The sequence below is a fragment of the Arctopsyche grandis genome, chromosome 3 (genome assembly GCF_051622035.1).
Source record: "Arctopsyche grandis isolate Sample6627 chromosome 3, ASM5162203v2, whole genome shotgun sequence".
Classification (NCBI taxonomy): domain Eukaryota; kingdom Metazoa; phylum Arthropoda; class Insecta; order Trichoptera; family Hydropsychidae; genus Arctopsyche; species Arctopsyche grandis.
Window position 1 is genome coordinate 9,577,162 of NC_135357.1, and position 24,953 is coordinate 9,602,114.

The following is a 24,953-nucleotide window of genomic DNA, read 5'->3' on the forward strand; positions in this document are numbered from 1 at the left end:
AAGAATGCGACACTTTATCAAAGAACGTATTATTAATGAACAAAATAAAATGTAACCTAACCTAACCTAAATCGCAATTGATGCGGATGTACGTAATTGTAATTGTTGGATTTAACCTAGTTTATTTTTGTCTATTTCGTATCAATTCAACAATAAATTAGTTATTTGAACGAAACCGGTTATGTCTATGCTTGAGCATAAAATTCATTGAAAAAGCAATGCCATACTTTGGTCAGCTGACAAATCACTCAAATTTCGTTCGTAAGAAGATTTTCCAGTACACAGCAGCAATTACATGAATTTTCGCATCTGCGACAAGAAACCCCCGAATTATTCCAGCTTCTACGAATTAAAATTCGATACGAATTCAAAAATGGACATACAATATCCATTTTTTAATGAATTAGTGTCATTAAAATGCGAGAGTTCATCTTGGAAAACTTATAGTGATTTCAAAAGCGACATATTTCCATATGGCGGATACCACTTATGCATCTACGTCAAAAATTTCACTAAAAATCATCACTTTGTAAGATACTTGCGGAAGAAGAACACATCTCAGATGCAACAGTCCTTCAATAAAATGCCACAACTCGCGAACTTCCCACTTCCACAGAACATAGAATCAATACAAACGACCGCACAAATACACATATACATATGTACGTATATGTACATCATCAATGGGAATCACCGAAGATTCTCCCGCCGTTTAAAAAGCGATTCACGAGTGTAAAGGGAGAACGAGCCGACGCGAAACACCATTAGCGTGCGCCACGTGTATTTTTCACGTGCTCCGGTCTATTTCCGCGCAAGTTAGTGTGTATTTCCTATGGTTTATTCACTGCCAACATAAAGATGTGACAGCAGACCATTAATCATAACCACACCGACCCGCCCGCCCACCCCCTGTGGGGATTCGCCCACCCTCTCGGTGGACAAGCGGCCTTCGAGAGTGCTCCCTCACCCCATAACTTCCCTAGTCGGTTACGGCCCATATATCCCGTATTCCCGTGAATAAACCTCGGCCTTTCCTCGCCAAAATCCACCCTGCCCTCCCCCCACCCTCCTGACGCCCTCCCACCCATCTCGTGGACCCTCCCATACATAAAAATATATTCACACGTGTATCGCATGCAAGCGGTGTGTGCAAATGCGACGCCTTCGACCCGCGATGCCCATAATAGAGATTTATAGTTTGGAAAACTGTCGGCGGGAACGGATTAAATTTGAAATTTATCATCTATCGGTGTGTCGTAAAGTCGTATTTACCGACTTAATTTATACTATTTACAGATGCTATTACAGCTGCGAATTCATTTCAGATAATATTTACGTCATATAAATATACATATGTGTATGTACATATATATGATCTCATGGCAATGAAAGTATACTAGAATTTTAGGGAATTCACATTGCAAATACTATACATTTAATTCTGATACTTCTATTGATGTTCTCTTCTTCTTCTACCCCAACAAAAGGTTTTCAATATATTTTCCAGTAAATTTAACTTTTAATTACATCACACCAACTTTTGCATTTTGTCCAAATACAGCTTGATATGAGGACCGTTTGATTCCCGAATGGAATGTTCTATTTTTCATAAATTAGGTTTTTTCAGTCATTTCTTCCAATTGCAACTGTTATCATCTAGCATCCAAGTTTTCATATTTTTTATAGCATATTTTCAATGTCAGCTGTCACGTGTGTTTTTTTTTCGTTGGCAGCACTTTACCGCAAAAATAGCGTAAAATTCAAATCTTGCGTGAATTTGGGACATATTATACTATATAAAGAAGATTTAAAAAAAAAGAAACTACAATATGTTAAAAAAAATGCATTTTAGCTTACATCTACTGACATTAAATAAGTCAAACATATACAGCTCATTACCCAGTCTGTGCAATCTTGATATGGCTAAGTTTGATGAAAAATTGGTGGTAACCTGGGCATATCAAGAAGATGGTTACATCTAATTTATCTGCCCGGTAAATGGAATCTGATTACGCTCACCAATTCAGACCAGTCGATGATGCCATTAATAATACCATATAAACTTAAAATATCATTAACCCATTTGAACCCACGCGGTCAGTTATGAACTTACACGATGTATGCCAGCGCGGTCATTCACGGCATTTTACAATTTTGCGTCGTAAAATAAAGGGATCACTCAGGCCGGCCGTAAAACCTTTCGTTACGCTTGGTTAGATGTTGGTGATGAATTTTAAGAAAGTCACACGAAATTAAATCAGTTCCTTTTGGAGTTTTGAGGGAATAACATTGAGCGCTTTTCGACTTGCAGATATGTCGAAGAGAAAACATACGTAAGTTTTTTATTTTTACATATTTTTAATTTATCTTTTTGTTTCTAATACAGTAGGACTTATTGGATAATATGCATAAGAGAAATTGCGTTTATATATCTCATATTCCTGAAAAAAAAAATCAAAAGTCGACGGAGTCGTATATGACTCCTTGGGATAATGACACATATTTTTTTCCAGAGAATGCAATTTTACTACTGCAGAGATACGGGAAGAAATTGATAATTGGGACGAGTCTCAACTTCCGGATTCCACATACATACATATTACCACCCCTGGAAACTGATATTCGGTTAAAGAAAAAAGTAGGGTGGAAATCAATCAACCATTTAGTATAAATATGTATAATAAATATATGGGTGGGGTTGATCAAATGGATAACCATATTTCTAACTATAACATAAGTATTAGAGGGAAAAAATGGTACATGCCTATTCTGTTTTGGAACATCGATGTAGCTGTGAATAACGCTTGGATTCTAAGCAAAAGTTTTGGTTGTAAATTTGATAAATTAGGATTTATCAGACAGGTAACAGAGACGTTGTGCAAGTGTTATGGTCAAAAATGAAAACAATTGGTCCCATTCAGACCCGGCAAAGTTAATCAAAATCAAAAGGAAGTTGGAAGACATTTGATATTGGTCAAACAGAAAAGGAGAAATTGTGGACACTGTAAAAATAAAACGTTTTCCGCTTGTGATAACTGTGAAATTCCATTGCATGACAAATGTTTTGTACCGTATCATAATAATTAATTATTTTGTCTTCATGTATTTTGTTTTTACGACTTTTGAACCCAAAATCTCGTTTATGACATTTCTTCTTTTAAAAGGGTGCACCCTTTTTTTTGTTGACGATGTGTATATTTCACAATATATGTACCTACGTGTGTTATGTTATGCGATTTGAAAATATCACTTAATCGAAGAGATGCGTGTTTGTTATTTTTAAAATTAATTTTATAAATTTCTTAACAATAAAATTACAAATAAGCAGTGAGAATGTATTATAACTGATTATGTGACTCCATTTTGATTTTTGTTTTATTTTAAAAAACATGTTTCATTAGCCCCAAAGGTCGTTCACGACACCACCTTGAAAAAAATTAAAAATGTTGAAAAATCAATTAATTATCCATCCCTATCCTATAAAAAATATTTCCCATGAAATAACTCAAAGATTTTGGAAAATAAACGAAAAAATAGTCCTGGGCACATGGGACATGTGTTTTCACGCGAGCTCTGGGTTCAAATGGGTTAATTATTTCTCTATCACACAATTTTCATAAGAACATTTCTTTACAAATGATAATGATACTGACATGGTACATGTATTTTAAAAATTTGGATTTAATAAATTTTATATACCTTTTTGGACAGACTCTATTAAATTAATATATTTCAATGAATATGGCGACCAAATTGAGAATTGTCTTATTATTGATTTCTAACTAAAGTAGTATATAAAATTTTTAAAATGAGTTTCTTATTCGGAAACCAAGTGATTTGATGGCAATTTTTTGTAATATAATTTATATGAGAATTTAATGTTAATTTTTCATCAAAAACAACTCCCAAATCATTGATTAGCGATGATTTCGGTAAAGTTTCATTACTTACATTATAATTATAAATAATTTTACAATTTCATATACTGAACCAGACAACAGAACATTTATTTCATATTTAAAATAGTTTATTAGAAGAAAACCAATCATTTAAAGAAATCAAATTTGTTTTTAGTGTATGTAGTACAATCTTTGTTGTCTTTGATACATTTAAATATTTTCAAGTCGTCTACAAATAAGAGCACTTTAACATCATTAAATATATTTACTATAGCATTTATAAAAATATGTATGTATATATTTAAAAAAATAATTAAATATATGAAAGGATTAGTCCACCATTGTCCGAAAGTCTCCAAGTTCAAAGCGCTTTCTTACCGCATTTCGCATTCGGCGTATTCATTAATATTCCCGTGGGGGTCGAAAACGAAAAAGTTGCCCGTTTAATCATAGAGCCGGGGTTGCACAGGGATATAACCCTAGAATGACCGACAAAAGGGCTTTGTTTGCGGCTGTAGATCATCCGCAGGTGGTCCTTCTGCCGTTTACGAGCCAAAAAGGACCCGCCGTATAATATTTAATTAACGGCAACGACTCCCCCACCCTTTCGAATAGTTAAAATCACCCACCCTTATTAATACGACGAAATCCATTATAAACGAAAAGAAACAAAAAGTTTCCACCCCCCGCCGTACAATTTTGCGCAAAATAAAATTAAAAAATACAATTTGAATGGAAGTTCACAATCAAAGGTTGAAAATGATTGCATACAAAACAAAATATATATCTATATATGTATGCATATATATATATATATATATATATACACACAAATATATTCAGGGGTCGGGATGAGATAAGCTTCGAAAAAAATTCCACTCAGTCAATTAGAGGCAGATTTACAAACGGCACAAAGACAGATGGCATGCTGGCTGTAAATAAATATGAATATATACATTTTTTATTATTTTCTCTTTCGCTAGCCGCAAAACCGCGCGTTGCGAATTTGTCAAATGCGTCAAAGCGTTATCAGCGTGCTTTACTCTCCCCGCAACAACAACCAACACGGTGTTCACAAAAGAGCGTTATCTCGTATTCAAACATGTCATGTATCATTTGCCTTATCACGTCAACTCGGCGGGCCTAATTTTTGGTTAACACAATGTCACCGGTTGAAATCAGGGACACGCAACCTTTTCTACCTCCACCCCCTCCATCCTCCCAACGTACGCGATTAATTAATCACGAATATTGATTAGTTTAATTGGAAGTGCTAGGGCTCGATTTTACTAATCACCATTAATCCTGTCGCGATTTTTTTTACGCCTTCAACTTTGCATAATACATAGACTCTCATTATCTCTCATATACATTTTTACTTCACGAATAGATCATATAATTACAGATTTTTATTGGTTTCACTCTGTTAGTTCAATGAAATTACTGCCTGTCAAAAATTTGTGAACTGATTTTGAACCACGTCCTCTTTTTATTATTACATACCTCCTTTACGTTTCACTTACGATTACAATTCAGGAAAAAATTTGTCTCTTATCCGATCGTTTTCATACTTTGCCATATTGCTCATTTTGGTCATCAATATAAGTAAATGGATCCTACGCCATTATGATGGTGCAAAAATATCGTGTAAGACGCGTTTGAAATTTGAATTTCTGAAAAGTGCCTGACGTCTATCCAGTTTTTAGTTTTAAACATAGATGGCGGTAGTAAAATAAAATTATTGGTATTTTTATTCAAAATAATAATTTTATATACAAATTATAGAAGAGGTATGTTTTTAAAAAACTTTTTTTAGATCGCTTTGATATTTCACCGACATACGGGGTTTAGCTAACATTGAAGTAACATAATGCCTCCAATATTGAGTTAGAGGAGTTTAATCATAAACAAACTGATTAAAAATTACATCGGAACCTTATGTCAGATCGAAGCGATGACAACTAGCTATCGAAACGCGACTTTCTACCACCCCTTCACAACTCAAAAAACAGTGGAAAAGGTTACTTTATAATGTATATATGTACATATGTACGTAGTAACAATAGATGAAGCTTTGTGATCATACAAAAATTTGAACAATCACGTTTTCTATGATCTAGAAAAAATGTGTGTGTGTGTCTATGTGTCTGCGTTTTAAAAGCTTGTGATAAACCTAATATCACAAGCTTTTATACTTGCTCATATACGTTTGTAATTAACTAATAGATTAAATTACGTAATTGAGTTGTTCGTTTTAAATCAAACAAGCTTTGCATTTTATGTTTTAAAATTTTTAATAATGCAAATTTCATGATTATGTATGTATATTAGAATTAATGAAAATTGGATAAAAAAATGTCCAAATAGAAATAGAGGCCAAAAGAGCAAAAAAAGGTGCAAAGAAGACCACAAATGAAGTAGGGGGGAAAAATAAGAAAAATTTTGCTCAAAACATAAACGAATGGAAGATTGTGGATGATTGCCTTCATCCAGCAGTGGATGGCATAATAAGATTCTGTCAAACTAAACCAAATAGACAAATGAAGTCAATAAGATTTCTAAACATTTAAATACTAGATAATTATTGAATCAAAGAAATTAAAAGAGGAGGGGATGTAACACTACTCTTCAAAAATAGACAAAAAATCATCATCAAAAAACCTACACCAGCCTAAATTCGACCACAATTTGGCGACCACTGATCCGACACGTCGTCCGTTCGTGAGGGCCGACTGTTTGTTTCCCCTGTCGCATTTGACCGGAAAAGAGATACGTTCAAAGATGAACACGTGTTACCGGCACGCGGGACAAAGATAGCGCAACCCTGACTAATGAGAGCCACACACAAACACGTACGTAATTTGCATACGGCACACTGTGCGGAAACTTTTAATACGTCTTTGCTATGGAAATTTACAATGCGAGCATGACAAACTTCTTCAATGTATAAAATAATATTAAATACGTATATATTATATTAGCAACCGTACATGTGTTTAAAACCAGATGTCGAAAATTCGTACAAATTCCCGTCTAACTAATTAATACTGAACTGTATTCAGTCGCTCAATATAAACCAACCGGTAACTAATACGAAACTTTCCTTTTGAAACTTCTTCATTTCTTTTTGTTATACATATATTTTTATTTTATCTTTGTATGTTTTGATTTTTGATTTTTAAATGCTTTTTATTATTACGAAATTATGCTCACAATACATCTTATATCTATTTTAATAGCTACTGATCTATTGATCATTTTCTATTTTACAATTTGAATTTAAACTTGTTAGTAATCATAGTATTATATTATTCTAATGTTAATGTACAGCATAATAGGAAAAAGAGCTCAAAAACCTATTTACAATCCATAATCCTTGTATGTACGTAGTAACAATAACATATGTAGATGAAGTTTTGTGATAATGTGAAAATTCGAACTGAATTTTTTTTTATTTTATCTACATATGTATGCATGTATGTATTTACATAGGTAAATATGTATGTAAGAAGTAATGATAAATAAATTTTTGTGATTTCATAAAAATTTGACTCAGAAGTCGGAATCGATCACTTGTGACGCTTCTATGGTTTTGAAAAAGTATGTGTTTACCTACACATATGTACATATGATAGTTTAATCACCCTGAAACTTAGAATCAGTTACTAAAATCTTTATCATAAATTTTTAAGCTTTTTTTAAATTTTTGGATTCAATTATTTTCTAAGCCTTAGAATAAGTTTGGATCAATTTTTTTACATGTAAAAGCATTTGATCCAAACTTCAAACACGCATACATTCTAAAAATATTTTTACCTCATATGGAAATAGTACTTTTACTCCAGAAAATCGACCTTTTTTATGTTTTTCTCCGATACCTCGAAAATTGAAAATTTCCTATAAAATGTCAATAATAATTTTGTTTTAAAAGCTAAAAGAATTCATAGTTCGAATTCATAGAATAATTAAGTTAACATGCATGAGTAGAAACAGACAATTCGTCGTCACGTAAACAATGTTTTAAAACCACCCAAAGAGTCTCATTTTACTGTACCGCCTATGTCTCCTGACATCCAAATCCTACATACATGTTCGCCATAAAAATGAATCATTTATTGCTTCAACATTAAAGCAGAATTTTTAATTTGGGATCTAAAATTGAAATCGAAATCAAGCATCAAAATCAAAGTCGAAATCACTGATTGATAAAAAAAAAGTGATCGTTAAAATTTTGGACTTTGAGATTTCGATTGATATCTAATCATATTTTCATTGTTTTAAAAAAAATGTATGCGAGTGTGTGTACATTTTTTATATACGTATGTAATTCAAATACCGTGAACTTTTTACTTGAACAAGAAACAGAAACCTGCTGAATCCTACCTTCATTTACTATTTTTAATTACTAAATTATAAGACCGAACGATACAGACATAAATATAAATAGCACTATTTGCCGTTTCAGCAACAAGTTTGATGCAAATATCGTACGCTTTCAAACATAAAAGCAAAAGTTTGACCGTAATATTAATAACACTGGTTATACATACATATACAGAGATAAGTACATATAGAACATTCATAAATCCAATTCTTAAACTATTTCTGAATAGAACGAACCGTTCCAACAAACCCAGACACGGCTGTTTCACCATTGAAATATATACAAAGATACATAGTATGTATTATATAACTTAGAAACGCATTTCTGCATTCGTACCTAATTACATACATCTCCAGAGGGGAGAGTTTCCCGGGTTTACCACGGCAGGCTCGACGTGTCCAAGGCTACAGCATCGTCTCCACGACAGTCTCCTCCTTTGAATCGTGTTTATCAGGTATGCCAGAAATGTTTCGATAAGCGAGTGGGATCCCCCTCGGACGCAAAGTGCTAAGCAACCGAGACCCCGAGATCAGAATCGCGTCTCAAAATCGTACAATCCGCAATACCGAAACATTACAAATTCGCGTGGAAATTAAATTTCGCGATACCCACCCCTTCCCGAACACCTCCCCCCACAATTTCCACCCACCGCATGTCCCCTACCCCGTGCCTCGCGGGAGTATTGTGTGCGCCGGAAATATTAGAGACGATGAAACCTTCCCCGGGCCTCTGATGGATAGTGTACGACGTCACACCGTCGTAATCTCTTAATCTAATTACAACTGAGACACTAAATACTTGCTTACGCAGTGAATTAATTGGCATGGAAAGGGTTAACGTTACCGCGGTAACGCTTAGACCCTGCTAGTAGAGCGGTGTTGCGCTACACAACGTTCGCACAATAAAACTATTATATTGTACAATGTGGGCTTAAGCCTTATCTATGTACGTATTCACAACATGGTTTTAATATATGTATATATAATATTATATATATACATATAGAAAGTAAATATATGTATATAAATTAAATATATATAGTATATATACAAAACTTGGGGTATTTGTAAGTACAAAACGCGGCGAAAATTAAAAATTATTTATTCAAACCGTGCGGGCATTTGAATAAATTATTTCGATGTTGGTTTGGTTATACACATTTTTTTCGTCTAATTATTATCTCATTTCTCATTCATTCATTGTAAGACAAAGGCGTCTGACGTGGGACTCCGTCATAATTAATATATCAGCAATGTTTATTAGCCTTTGTAAAGTCCGACGAAAATTTTCAAAAATTCATTTTCAACAAAACTGTTCAATTCACGCGTCTATGTGAATTTTCTTTAAAATATTGTGCTTTTGTTCTATTTACATATAATCATATTGAAATCACTTACCGCTTCGTTAACACTTGCCGCATAGTGATGTGAGTGACCAGGACTTATATATTTTATTTTATTTCTCCAAATACAAGAAGGAGCTGACAGTGTGCATGAAAGATTTTTTCTCATTGAGAAATACTGCTGAGAAAATTGTTGTAATACTTCAATAAACTCTTAAAGAAAATTCACAGATCAATTTGGAAAAAGTCACACAATTTCGCATGAACAAAAAAATATGAAAACAATCGATATGTAATTTGTTTTCCTTGACACTTTCTGTACTGTGGTGGATAGCGAGTGAACAGAGCTTATATTTTATTTTATTTCTCTAAATATACTAAATGCAGACTCTTCATAGTTTATGTATTCCTCAATACCTCTATGATGCGAATTATGTCATTAAAAAATAAAAAAACATTGATCAATATCAACAGAAATAATTATTTTCGCGGAATGTCTCACATATGCGAGAAAGAGAGGGGAAATTCAGTACGCCGTGCTGAACCTTTAGTGTAAGAATGATATCCACCTTGGAATGACGGCTCTGGCTTAGCTGTTATTTTTTTTCTTGCACTTACATAATTTATATTATTCGAAGCTTAATACACGATAAAATGGTTTTTGTAACTTAATCACAATAATTAACCTCGCAGATTTTGCAATATTTTAGCTTACATACAACAAAAATTTTTTAACTGACCGCTTGGCGTCCAACACAGTGCGTAGCGGTTTTTTAAGCACATAAGAGGAAATTGTTGATTTGAGATTAATTTTGAATACTTCCATTCTAACAAAAATGTATATATCACAATCAACATACAATTTTAAAAGTTTTCAAAATTCAATTTAATAACCTGTTGGAATTAAAAACCGATAAATTAAAAAGGACGATTGAAATAATGTAAAAATATTCAAATGAAAGCGATAATCAAATTATACGACTTCATGGAATAATTTCTTTCGCCGGCCATAAATTCAATTAGCACTATAAATTTCCCACTTCGTATAAAAAATTTTAATTCAATACACGATTCATATTGAAGTGATAAATAAATTAAATTTAAACACAACCCCTTCTTCAGTTCCGTTCGCGGCGAATAAAAACCGAGTAATTTATAATCACTGCAATGCGACGTTCGTTTATCAGCGAAATTGTATTAATTCAAAAGCGGCAACACAGAATTTACTCAAGATGGATGTTCATAATAATTTATGGCCCCCGAGAGACTTCGAATCTCCCTCTAAACGTTTGATATATAGTTGCGCAATTTTATCCCAAATTTTTACCAACCAACCGGCACTTAAGCATATACATATGTGTCTAGTATGTAGAAATCCATGTGAGCACTAACCTTACATATACTGGGTAGACGAAGAGCATCTTCCGATCGCCTCCTGGAACAAAACGAACAGACATTATTAGTATTTTCCATCGCAATAACACAATCGAGGATGTCTATTTTATTTTTCCATCTTCACTTCTGCGCAAACTTGCACGTGCGCGCGGACAAAAGCTCACAAACACCGTACGTGCCAAAGCTCAATTTACCGGCGCAGATAATGCTCGTTACACATATGTACATATGTACGTGACTCCGAGTCATGAACATTTATTATTTAGCACAATTATATCGCACGATGAGAGTAAGAGAGAGAGAGAGAGGTAGAAAGGGGAAACGGTAGCTAAATGTAATCTTAACACGTGTTTATTTATATAATAAAATGATAATAACAAAACGCAACATTACAGCCGCATATTTACGACCCATAACTCTAACGTTATGCTTTATAAACCGCCCCCCATACGCTTACGTTAAAAAAATGTATAAATATATTTGTACATACATATGTACATAGGTATGTATACTCAAATATTAACTTTTTGTATTATTTAAATTTGCACAAATTCTACATGCTTCAATACACGCACCTTTGAAAAAGACTAGGCATTTGGGAAATATGGTTATCCTAAAAAACATTCACCACCAGGTGACATTATCAACCTACGAATATATATATACATACATATGTGTCACTGTGACCAGACATACGTATAAACATAATACAAACACTATATATAAGAATTAACGAGATATTTATGTTATCTATTTAGGGTTGGTTGGTTTTTGCCAATTTGATGGAGGAACCGCTTCAACAATGTAATCAGATAAATTGGCAAACTCTGATAGGAAACGATCGACTTGGAGTCACAAATATCCAAGTCTGACTAGCAGCATTTTAAGATTATACTCGGAATAAATTCTTTTAAATCGAGGTTATGTCACGGGATCAAACCCGGTGGCCTCTCGGTGCTTAGTATTAACGCAACCACCGAGCCACGCTACTGGCTAATACAGGTATTCCTCGATTTACGACGGATATACGTAATTGCACCTCGGTCGTAAGTTGAACTTCATTCGAAACGTCAAAATATTAACAAAATTCATCAATTTTATTCACCTCAAATTGTGTATATTTACTAATTTCTCGAAAATATGCGCCATTTAACTTCTTCCAAAGAGCAGTGACATAACAACAGCCCATGATTTAATGTTTAAAAAATTTCATAGTATTGTTTAAAAAATAATATTTTAAAAATCGTTGATTTTTTTCGGTTGTAAGTACGAATCGTCGTAAGTCGAGGACTAAATGTATATAAAACACTCAAATTATACAATTATCGTATTATTATGTAAAAATGAGAGTGAAAAAATCAACTATTAATCTTGTGAGTTGTGAAGGAGCGGTAGAAAGCCGCGTATGGATAGCCAGCTGTCATCAAAGATAACGATGTAATTTTAATGAGTCAATGATTAAAATCCCATGTCGGAGATATTAAGATACTTCAACTATAGCTTACCCCCTATATCGGTAAGATATCAAAGCGACCTGAAGAGTGGAAGTGGTTCAAAATCAGATCCTAATTTTTTGACGAGCAGGAATGTCACTGAACTGTATCCGGTAGCGACAGTCCTATTCATATGAAGTTTGGGTATTGTAATTTCTAGAAAACTGTACAAAATGTACCCGATATGTCAAATATCATAAAATACAAAGCTTGATGACCAAGGTGTGGTGTCCAGTAGCATTTCTCTTCAATTATAACATAGCACACCCATCGTCCTGATTTATTATAGTCCGTTTCACAACAGAACAGACGCCCACTTTCGAATGAACACACTACGGAGTATGAGCGTGAAAACAACATAACAATATTTGATTTCGTTCCACTTACGAGGAGATAGTGTATTCGAATTGTTTTACGTCGGGAGCGAAAGTAGTCCTCGCTTCCCTTTTGTCATGCAAATACGCGTGTGCAAATTTAATATGTATGTCTGAGATGAAGTTCGTACACATACAAACATACATACATGCATATCTACATACAAGACTCGTAAAGCCGAAATTGTTACGATTTTACGGGGCAGACATGTGAACGCAATAAATGCCATTTTACGGTTTGATTTTCTCGACATGTAAGCGATCCGATGGCGCATAAAACTAGGTCGTAAAAGGCTTTCGCGGAAGACGTGATCCACCCACCCACCCACTCCTCCTTAACTGACTCCGACCGCCCAATTTCTTCGTATTATACACTCGATTTCATAATTTTACAATTAAAATTAAATTACACACGACAGTATAAATTATAGGCCAAGATACGACTCTCAAGCAAACGAATGTATGAACATATGTACATACATATTTACTACATATGTATAATACATTACTACATGCATTTCAACAAAAAGACAGTAATATTAAAATTTATACCATATTGTATTCTATCTTTACAGTTTTTCACGTACAACTAAATACGTAACTGTATATGAAAAATTGTCTTCTTTAAAATCGGCATGAATCCGAGATAATCTCTTCTCTATGTAAATAATATTTGTATCGTTGCATAGAGTAATAATGACAGCTTATTCAAATTAACCCAATGACTTGTAACAGTTCTACAGTATTGTGTCAAAGCTGGTTTTTTTTACATATATTTTTATCATAGGTGCCATGTCAGGTATTCCCCAAGGCAATACCTATGGTCGGATTATATTTGTACATAAATAATTACAATTTCAAACATTACTTTACAATAAATGTAAAATACAATAAAGACATTTATAGACAGTCAATATTTTTTTGATTTACAGCAAATTTGCGAGAAATAAATTTTACAGAGTATGTGATTGGAATATTTTATAAGAATCGAGAAATTAGAGATTCTAGAAACTTGACGAGGATACCAATTTATTGGATTCGTGACAACACTTAAGCTAGATAAATCAAAAAAGGGTAGCAGGAAACGGTCGATGTATGTAATAACCACCAAGATCATACCACCAGCGTATTTGCCCCGGACTTGAACCCACGACCTCTCTACCGGTATACAAAAACTTTACCATAGAGCTACGATTTTTGACTAATGCGAAAGATGTATCAAATTTGTCTCGTAAATGACCGTAAAAATGAAATGAAATGAAATGCCAAAATGCCAAATCTCAACATTAAGAAATGTTGAAACAATAGGACAGTAAGATCTACCTTTTACGCGTGACCAAATTTTGTCATTCAAAACCGTATATACGTATTTATTCTAAATACTGAGCAACTAAATATTTCTACGTTCAAACACAGCGGAATAATCTTAGTAATACAATTTTACATCTCAATGAATGACTCAATTTAATATACATACATATGAGCCGTTATATTTGAAAGTGGCATAAGTCCACTTTTCTTCTTTTCGAGAAATATTTCTCAAAACATTATATAATATAATAAATAAATTTAATGTTTTGCGTTTACCAATTTTTATAATAACTGGTTGCCTGTAATAAGTTTCGTAATAAGACATATCGAATTAAAAGAATTGATAACAATTTATGTATTCAGTAGAACAGAAATAGTGTTTTTGGAACTGTAAATTGGAATTCCGCCACTTTCAAATATAACGGCTCATATGTATGTACTCACGAACAGATCATAATATTTGTATCACATATATTAATTGGAAAACATCTGAATTATAAAGACTGTTCCAAATCTTCAGCAATAAATACTTCCCCGATCGCCAGATGACCCAATTTTTCGGAATTTCAATTTTGATGAATCTCACCACATCGGTTACACATTGGGGAACAACATTAAAGGATTAAATAACATAAGCAAACAATTAAAATAAATCATTATATGTATTATTCATACAATAAACACATTGTGGTGGATCGACCGTCAAACACAAACGTAATTCCTAATTTACACGATCAAGTACATACATATATACATATGTATATGTACATATGTACGTTCAAACATACATGATAAATTAATAATATCGGAAACGGATTTATGCGGAAACATTCACGCATTGAAGGATAACGTAATCTCGGTAAGCTTATAATAATACATACTAATGTTTGCGCGCACGTTCGCCAATATCACTGTCGTGCCATTGTTACGACACCGGATTACTCCATTGGATAAAAACAGGACATGAAAATATATAAAAATGCCGTGGCAAAATTTCGCTCGATTTGTAATTGTTGGGATTTAATGCGAGTCGCTTTGTGTAAATAGTGTCGGAGCGCGCACTGCCAAATTAGAACGTCAATTGCACGCCTTGCAATAAAACGTCACAATCCAATGCAATTATGGGGGCGTTAGTGACGTGGTTCTCCACAACTCAACCACCCACCGGTATTGTTCACGTCTTATAAATTATATATATATATATATATATATATATATATATATATATATATATATATATATATATATATATATATATATATATATATATATATATACATATGTACATACATGTGTATATAAAGTTTATTAGTGCTTGTTGGGAAAATCAGAAATTATATATACATCAAATATATTGTACATCAGGCGACCGTTGTGAAATAAATGTTATATAAATGTAAACATTTATTTCACGAAAAATGAAATAAATGTATTATACTTTCTATCCAAAATGTTGTTATTTTCATAATTCGATTTTTCTAAATGTTTCTAATAAATACAGCTATTGTACAGTTTTATCCTGACTCACAATTTTATAACATATTTTCTGTGTAAACTGATGAAGTCAAGTAATTGAAAGCAGTACCATTAGTAGCGATATGAGCCGTTAGATTTTAAAGCGACATATGTAAGTCCCTTTTATTATTTCGGAAAACATTAAATATAATGTTTTGCGTTAAGCAGTATTTAAAAAACTGATGCACACACTGTAATACGTTTATTCTGCTTTTCCGAATTTCTGGACATTTCGAATTAAAATAATTTATAACAATTTGTGAATAAAGTTAAAAAAAAAAAATTAACTTCCGCCATTTTCAAATATAACGACTCATACATATGTACATATATATGTTCTTGTCTAGTTTTATGATAATGAGAAAATGCAACCTTGAAATTTTAACTGATTCGATCTCACAACCGTTCACTGATCACCTTTTCATGCTGAAATGCTTATCATGATGATGTAATATTTTTTAAGACTTTAGACTGACCGAAAGTGCTACCTACCCTTACAAGTCTCCGAGCATTTGGATTCAACCATCTCGTTCAACGAGTCGGGCTGAAACTTTTTCACATGTGAGGACCCAAAGTGAGAAATAGATGTCATAATATAAATTTGTAAGCAGACGTCCTCATACATATGTGATATTTTTTCGGTAGTACATATGTACATACATAACTCACAAACGCTCATGTGAAAAAATAAGATTAATCGATTATCCCGTCAGTTAGGTTAAGTAATTACGTTTGTTTCCGTATTACATACATACATACATATGTGTCTTGTGTAATGTGCGTACAACTTTCTTTCCCATTCGTATGATACATTTTCGCTTCGCAACGAGTGCGGAATGACTCGTGCAAAAATTGTAGAAATTCTCGAGAACACTCCTCCCGCAGAGTGAGTTCGCTTTGACAAATGACGCGTCTCTGGCGGACACGTGTCAACGGTTACGCACCGCTGACAATCCACCTCTGGAGTACATAGCAAGTAAAGTGCGTACACTCCATCTTCACTAAAATTCGTCTAAAATACTACATAGAATTATTATAACAAGAAGAAAAATTAAATATTATTAGGTATCAATGTATTATACATACATACATACATATATACATATGTATGTACAGTATAATTTTTCAAAAATGAAAAATAAAACCAATTGGAAACATTTATTTATTTATTTATTTATTTATTCTAAACAGACCATTGTGGCATAACAGGAATTCCCAAAGCGCCAAAATGGTCAAAAAATATAACACAAAAAAAAAAAAACAAAATAACAATTAAACATAACATAAATACATCCATACATAAACATAAAAAATAGCATTTAATAATAACAGATAAAGTAAAAATATCAAATAAAATATAGCATAAGGAATGCCTTGCACCAACAGCCAGTTTCAATAAATATGTAAGAAACAACTACAAATACAAAACATCCCTGTAAGGCCCAAATGGAAGAGAGTTAATCAAAATTTCACTCATAAATCACAATCAATCATGAAAACAATGATGAGCGCAGACTACCAGATAAATGGGTTAGAGTAATTTCCGACAATTTACGCTCACTAAGGTGGAAAATATCACATTCAGTCTCGGCAGCAACGATTTCATTAAGAAGTCGAATAGCTCTTGGAATAGGAGCCATTCGAAAAAGGACTGTGCGGGCAGGAGGTACAGCCAGCAAATGATGATGTCTACCACGCACATAGTGATTAGGGACATAAAGTCCCAACTGCTCCAGCAACAACGGCCATGACGTATTACCACGTAAGAGCAGGAGAACGAAACGAATTAATGAGAAGTTTCTCCGAAGTTCAAGGGAATTATACCCAAGCATGCCCAAAAGGAAAGGAGTGGGTAGAGATATGGGTAATACCCATATTCTTTCCTATATAGGAAACGAAGAAATGCTTTTTGCACTTTCTCAATCATCAGAGAGTAATTTTCTTCATGCGGATTCCACACAATCGCATTATACGCATTTATTAAATATTTACGTCCACCAACCAGCTCCGAACGAAGCACAGAACAAATCCACCTATTATTAACGCACGGTGTGTACTCTCAACACAAAGAGGTCACTAACCGATGGGTCGGGAAACCTTATTGGTTGTTGTATACGGCTTGTTCAGGTGTAACAGTGGTCGACGAGCACCAATCAACTAATCTAGGCGTATCAAGATCAGCCAATATGTCATTATTAAGATGATGTTTTGGATCAGTAGATAATTTCATTATAAAAAAGTCTTTTAATGAAAAATAATGAAACGTAGAGATTAGGTGATTAGTGCTCGTCTATCACTGGTTTACTAGCGCTGATCACCTGATCTCGCGTTCACGCCAAAAATGCGTATAAACAACCAATAAGGTCTCGCGACCCATCGACCAATGATCTCTCTATACGGAGAGTACTCAATGGGTATAAATACTCAACGGTTTTATGTACTCCGTGCTTTAGTCTGATCTGGCAGGCTGACGTATCAAGAACAATAAACTACCTCTACCACTACTGCTCGTCTTTCATTCCGATCTTGTTAACACGTCCATGCTACATTGGTGTCAGGCAAGTGAAGTCTTAACCCGTTAACTCAAGTGGGTCACTTGAAATTGTCAAATGAGTCACTTGGTGACCCGCGGGTCATAAGTTGCCGATGCCTGACCTAATCTCTACGTTTCAATATAAACAAACTATTTCTGCATCACTAAACGATCTAAACCCAAAGTTATTGTATGCAACAAATTTATACAGCTTTCAATTGAAGCTGATTCTTCTTCTGAAATTCTACACAACGTATTCAACCTATCCAACAAAGCTGTTTTTGAGCTTGAAGAAGACGATGTGCTCGAGTTTTTAGATGCTAATAGAGAACTTCTTTCTAATGAAGATTTGATGAGGACCAAAAACAGCTGTTAGCCGACTGAACGCCTCAAAGAATTTCGAATAAATTCAAACAATCAAATCTTATGTTAATTGTAGAAATTTGTATGGAATAAAATGATTCGTCACGTATTTAACTTTCCAAGAAATAAAAATAAATTCATGAACAAATCTCAAAAAACAAAACGCAATCAAATCAAACAGTCGACACACACACACATATGTACAATAGAGAAAATCCCGTACATACCATTATTATTATGAAATATATTTTACATGGGTCGAACACGGAGAAGCGTTATCGAACTGCGCCTCAGTCACTCTCACAACCCTTACGAGAACCCCCAACCTACCAAACCACCCCCAAAACGTCCCTCAACTTCTAACCGCACTCACACCACACACACACACCCAAAAACACACACACACACACATACACACACACCGACTACAATATCCACCCGGGAAATTCCGGATCGAGGAGTCTCGTTGCGTTATTGTATGACGCAAGGCGCCTCAAACCCTCCCCCTCGCTCCACCCCCCCCCCCCTCACCACTTTTCCCATTTTCCACCCCGCGACCCGAGGCGACATCTGCTGCCGAGTCAAGTAAAATAATATATACAAAGCACGTCGGCGACCACGTGTTGCCAAGACGTATGTCCCGCCCGGACCGGAATAATCCTTATCATACATAATGCGGCCCGGGCCATTCGTCTAGTGGCCCTGGAGAATTATTGCGGTGATATGTTACGGTCGCCTCGGTTGACGACCCCTGGCCGTCTAATGAAGCCTCCTCCTCCTCCTGTTCCGTGTCGAATTGCAAAAAAGTGTATAATATATTATATGTGTGTGTGTGTGTATGTGTGGTGGATGTTTGCGACGCGTTGGTAAGGTGGATGATGATTGCAGAAGCGATTGAGATCGTTTTCAGTGGGGTTATCGCGCGAAATGTACGTATCTATCTACATCTGAATAAGGGTCGATGTAAGAAAACGGCTCAGCCATGCCGCGAATGGAAATTGCCGATGGAGACAAATTGACTTTCAGCTGAAGAGCCATTTTCCATTTATACGGGCAATTTTTCCGCGCGCACGTTCTCTGCGAAAAAATATAGAAATTTCCGGATTTTTTTTTATTCGTTTGTACCGTTTTCTGAGCCTTCTCTTGAGGTATCATATTGTTTTTATATATTTTTTGTTGTTGTCTGGTGCTGAACAAAATACTTGACTTGAATGTAATTGAAAAAAATATATAATTATTTTTCTAATCTTCCGCCATTATATTAACTTCCTTACTGTAGGTTGTTAAAAATATTGGAAATATATACAAAATTGATTTTAATACGCATCCTATCAAGCATTGTGGATCCGTATTAAAATCAATAAATATCATTAAATGGTGCCAAATTTATATATTCAAATCAAACAATAAATAAGTTTATTATTTATTAAAAATAATCATAAGATCCAGATCAATTTTAATCGAATTATGAATATAAGATGGACTACACAAAAAAACATTTTAACACCACCAAATATTAATTATTATATAAAATCATTGTATATACCTATGTACATGCGACCAGAAAATAGCCAGAAACCCTCTGAAAAAGTACCTTTTACAAGATACTAATCATGCAATCAAATATCATTCAAAAAATTGAACCTACATGGATACTCTCATAATTATCCTAATTCAAAAACTTGGATTGTTTATTCTCACCCAACCATATATTTATTGAATGAGAAGAAGCTCGTGTAGAAGATGACTACATACCTGTTTATAATATTTAATCAAACTAAACAAGCACTTTAATTATATAATAGTACAAAAATATAATTTGCTTAGTAAGATAACAGTACAAAATTCGCACTCAAAACTACTTCCATACTACAGTGCTACATACATATGTACAATATCCGACATTAGCCGAGCGAATTTCTCCAGCTCAGACGTCAGGGTCGGACTCGTGACTTTCTCCACTTCTAACATGATATATTCATGGTCGGGGAGTATCGGCGGCTGTATCAGGCGACTGCTCCTTCCTTGTAGAATGTGCGTTTTATGTGCGCTGTCTGCTTTGCATAAACATTCTGCCACCGGATGGACGACAGCGCCACTTCCACCCCTAGCGGCAACGACCACCATAAATCTAACGGACTGCATTTAAATATAAACACGAATAAATTCTCGGAGCGAAATTTTCCCTCCGAGAGAATATAAGATCCGGTTAATTTATTAATTGAGACGCGGCCGCGGCGATACCTCCGTCATTCAAGAGTTTGGTTACAAACTGAAAAATCAGAATATTATTACCATTCCAAGTCGAAGCGGGTCGCTTTCGATAACAGCTTTTTGAATTTACAATCACTTTCTTCGACTTCTATGTGCCATGCTTAATTTTCATACATTGTATCCCTCAATTTAATCTACATCCATTTAGATGTCATTCAATCACTAAATGTACATACATAACTACTTTTTTCTTACTAGCTTGTACATATGTATTATATGTACATATGTATGGATAATAATATCGGCCACTTCATTTTTTTAACTATTTCACTACCCATCTTAGTTCTAGTCCAATAGTTATTATCATGAGTCAAAAACTTAACTCGTCATATTCTTTCTTTTAGTGACCCTAAGGCTTATCGCCCTATCAGTTTGTTGCCTATTCTTGGGAAGGTCCTAGAGAGGTTAATTTCGAGTCGGCTCAATAGTTTCCTTGACGATAACTCTGTTTTATCCGGTGGTCAATTTGGATTTAGATCGGGAAAGTCTACTGTTGATGCAATTCGCTGTGTCTTGAGGGAGTCTTCGGACTCTCCATCCAAGTATGTAGTTGCTGTTTTGTTGGACGTTGCTGGAGCGTTTGATAATGCCTGGTGGCCCATGCTATTGATCAAGTTGCGTCTGCTGGGACTGCATCCGAATTTACTATGCTTACTGCAGAGTTACTTGTCGGATAGGAAATTGGTTTTCGAACTCGGAGGACAGGTTGGTTTCAGGGATCTCTCTATTGGATGTCCACAGGGCTCCGTTTTGGGACCTATCCTTTGGAACATTCTCGTCAATGACCTCTTTACAATCAATTTGCCGGAGGGTTGCAGGTTGGTTGCGTATGCTGATGACATCGTGTTGTTAACGCACGCAAAGTCCCGTGTTGAGATGGAATGTAGAGCTACTGCGGCACTTCACCTTCTAGACGATTGGGCCATAATTAACAAACTTTCTTTCTCGCCCTCTAAGTCCAAGTGCTTACTATTAAAAGGTTCTCTTGTTAGAGCCCCTAATATCAAACTCGGAGACTGTAATATCAAATTCGTCAACGAGTACACGTATTTAGGTGTTGTTCTCGATGTCGGGCTTACATTCAATGGTCATATTGGGAAAGCATTAGATAAAGCTAAGGTTTCCTTTGGTCGTATTGGTCGCCTTTGTGGCCGCTCTTGGGGTTTGGGTTTCCATGAAAAACGCTTGGTATACGATTCTGTGTTTGTGAACTCTTTGACGTATGCATCTAGCATTTGGGGTCATCGTGTCGAATTAAAGACGGTCCGTCGTACATTAAATAGTGGTCAGCGTTTTCCTCTGATCGCTCTTACCCAGGCTTATCGCACTGCGTCTACTGACTCACTACAGATTCTTGCGGGTACATTACCACTTGACTTGGTCGTCCAAATAAGAGCTGCTCGAGAAAAACTTCGTGGTGGGTTAGATGCTTCCGTCTCAGGCGTCCTTTTCCGTGCTCCTAATCAGTCACAGTGCGATGATCCTCGATTCTGGCAAAGTTTGAAGTCTGTTATTTTAAATTGTGCTATTTCGGCTTGGCAACTTAGATGGGATTGTTCCTCTAAAGGTAGACAAACCTATTTGTTTTTTCCGAGGGTCACTTCGCGCCTTGAGCGTGATTGGCTGTCGCCTAGTTTTTGGACCAGTCAATTTTTAACTGGTCATGGCCACTTTAACGGCAAGCTCGCATCTATGGGCTTGGTATCTGAATCCTTTTGTCCGTGTTCTTTTCCGGAGCAGGATGCAGATCATATTCTGTGGTCCTGTCCTGGGATGGAGGCTGAGAGGAGGGTTCTGCTGGACAGCGTCAGGGGTTCTCTCATTGGCCCCCTACATCATGGGGATCTAATAATGAGTAAAGCATCGTTTAGAGCTTTCGAAAAGTTCGCGGAATGCTTTGGGAAGCTGTGTTCCCCTGGATGCTACTACTCCACTTAATTGCAAAAGCATTTATGTGTTGATTTATTATTTTTTTTTTTTTATATTATATTCTGTGAATGTGTGTGTGTGTGAGTGTGCGTTTGCTTTTTAGGTGAGTGTATGTATTTGTGGTTTATGTGTGTGGGTATGTGTGTATGTGTGTGCGTGTGTTTGTGTGTGTGTGTGTATATATATGTGTGTGTGTATGTGTGTGTGTGTGTGTGTGTGTGTGTGTGTGTGTGTGTGTGTGTGCTTGCGTGCTTATGCACGCATAATCATGCATACATGTATGTTTACTTGAGGTGTGCGTGCATTCGCACGGCACATCTCAGGTTTTGTTTCCTACCGCATGCGCGCTTTATGTGTTCATGCGTTGTTGTTAATTTTGTACTTGGTTATGTACAGTGTGGTTTTTTTATTAGAACAGTGATGTGCGGTTGTTCTTGTGCGATATTCATGAACAACCGTCTCGTTCTCCGACGAAAGGGTCTCTTGGACTGTATTCGTCGGGGGGGTGGTGGCCTCATGTTGAGGGCTTTAAGGGTCTAATTCCGTGACCTTTAAAGCGGGCTTAGAAATTCTTTCTTCATTTTTTTGCGTATAACTACATATCTATAGAACATGCATATATCTACATATAATTCACATGTTTAAAAACTATCATAAAACAAAAGTCATTTATCATTTCATCTTCAACAATAATATCATTCCTTGAAATTCCGACTTTATTCTTTTTCATCTATGCTCAGGGTGGTTCACGGAAAACAAAAGTTTTTTTAATAAGTGGCATTCGGTGTCTAGAGAAAAATAAAACCTTTATTGAAAGTTGTTTAATTCCTCACTTTATACCATTGAGTCATGTCATTATTTATGAATATAACCAGAAATTCAAAGACGAGAAATTTCCAAAGAAAATGGATGGTTCCAACAAGATGAGGCTACTGTCTATACAGCTCGAGCTACGCTAACTGCAGTTCACGCTTTGGTGGTATGCAAAGACTTTTTCAAGTGTGATTTTTATTTGTAGAGCTACATATTTTAAAGCACACGTGTAAGAAGAAAAGCTACCCACAGTGGAAGAACTGAAAACCGTGTTACAAAATCAAATCGAACAAATGGAAACACTTGGAATAGTGGAGACGAATTTTCAGACGGCTCCAAACGTGTGTTCTTAAAAGCCATTATCATTTGAGTGATATAATTTTCCGCACATAAACATTCAAAACAACACATTTATTCCTTTATTTTTATGCCAATAAATAATTAAAAATATGCAGTACTGTTTAATTTATAACCATCCGTTTTCCGAGAACCTCCGATAAAAGCTCCCAGCTGCTATGATACAAAAGAAGAAAAAAATCTACTGTGATGTATAATATACAATATATTTTATAAACATGATATAAGGCAAATATTGACCCTATATAGCAAGATGATCACATATGAGGGCTTATATATGTATATCTTAAAACCACTTACATTTTTATTACATTCCATCTGTTATTACCAAATACTTACTTCTTTCTTCAACCATTCTATCAAATACACACAAAATATCAACCATCACTTTTTCGTTCCACTTATTTTATTTTTACATAGATATATACCAGGAAGGCTTGACACGAAGACCCCAATGCGCCTTCCTGGACAATTAATTACAAACAATGCAGCATTTTATTATTACATAAATCACTGTATTTTCAGAAGCTGAAGAGCACGAAACAACAATTAATAAATTAATTAATTACAGAATTAATCCATTGAGACATCTATGGATTTTAGATTTGTACATATTTATTACAAATTGTACATACAATAAATACAGAAGAATTGTGAGAGCAAAAAAGATGATTTTTTGCCAATTTCGAGGAACCGTTTCAACAATGATTAGATAAATCTGGCAAACTCTGATAAGAAACGATCGATTTGGAGTCACAACTACCCAGCAGTATAGGGGATCGAACCCACTGATCATTTGGTGCTAAACATATATGTACACGCTACCATTAAGCCACACTGCTGGCTAAATAATAAATTATAAATCCTCTTTAGGATGAACTTGCAACGTTTCAATCCAACTATACAATAAACATATATGTAGTAGCATATGTAGATTTAGCCGACATCAAAACTTCCCTTGCACTATTCGC

General features: G+C 34.9%; 1 protein-coding gene across 1 annotated transcript in view; it reads right to left on the bottom strand.

The window, feature by feature from the left end:
- Nucleotides 1-24,953, bottom strand: part of Sema2a (Semaphorin 2a) — a 512,925-nt gene that overhangs the window by 441,653 nt on the left and 46,319 nt on the right. The window contains exon 2 of the mRNA XM_077428031.1: nt 11,023-11,060. The gene's annotated coding sequence lies outside the window, so the exon portion shown is untranslated. The remainder of the gene's footprint in view (nt 1-11,022; nt 11,061-24,953) is intronic.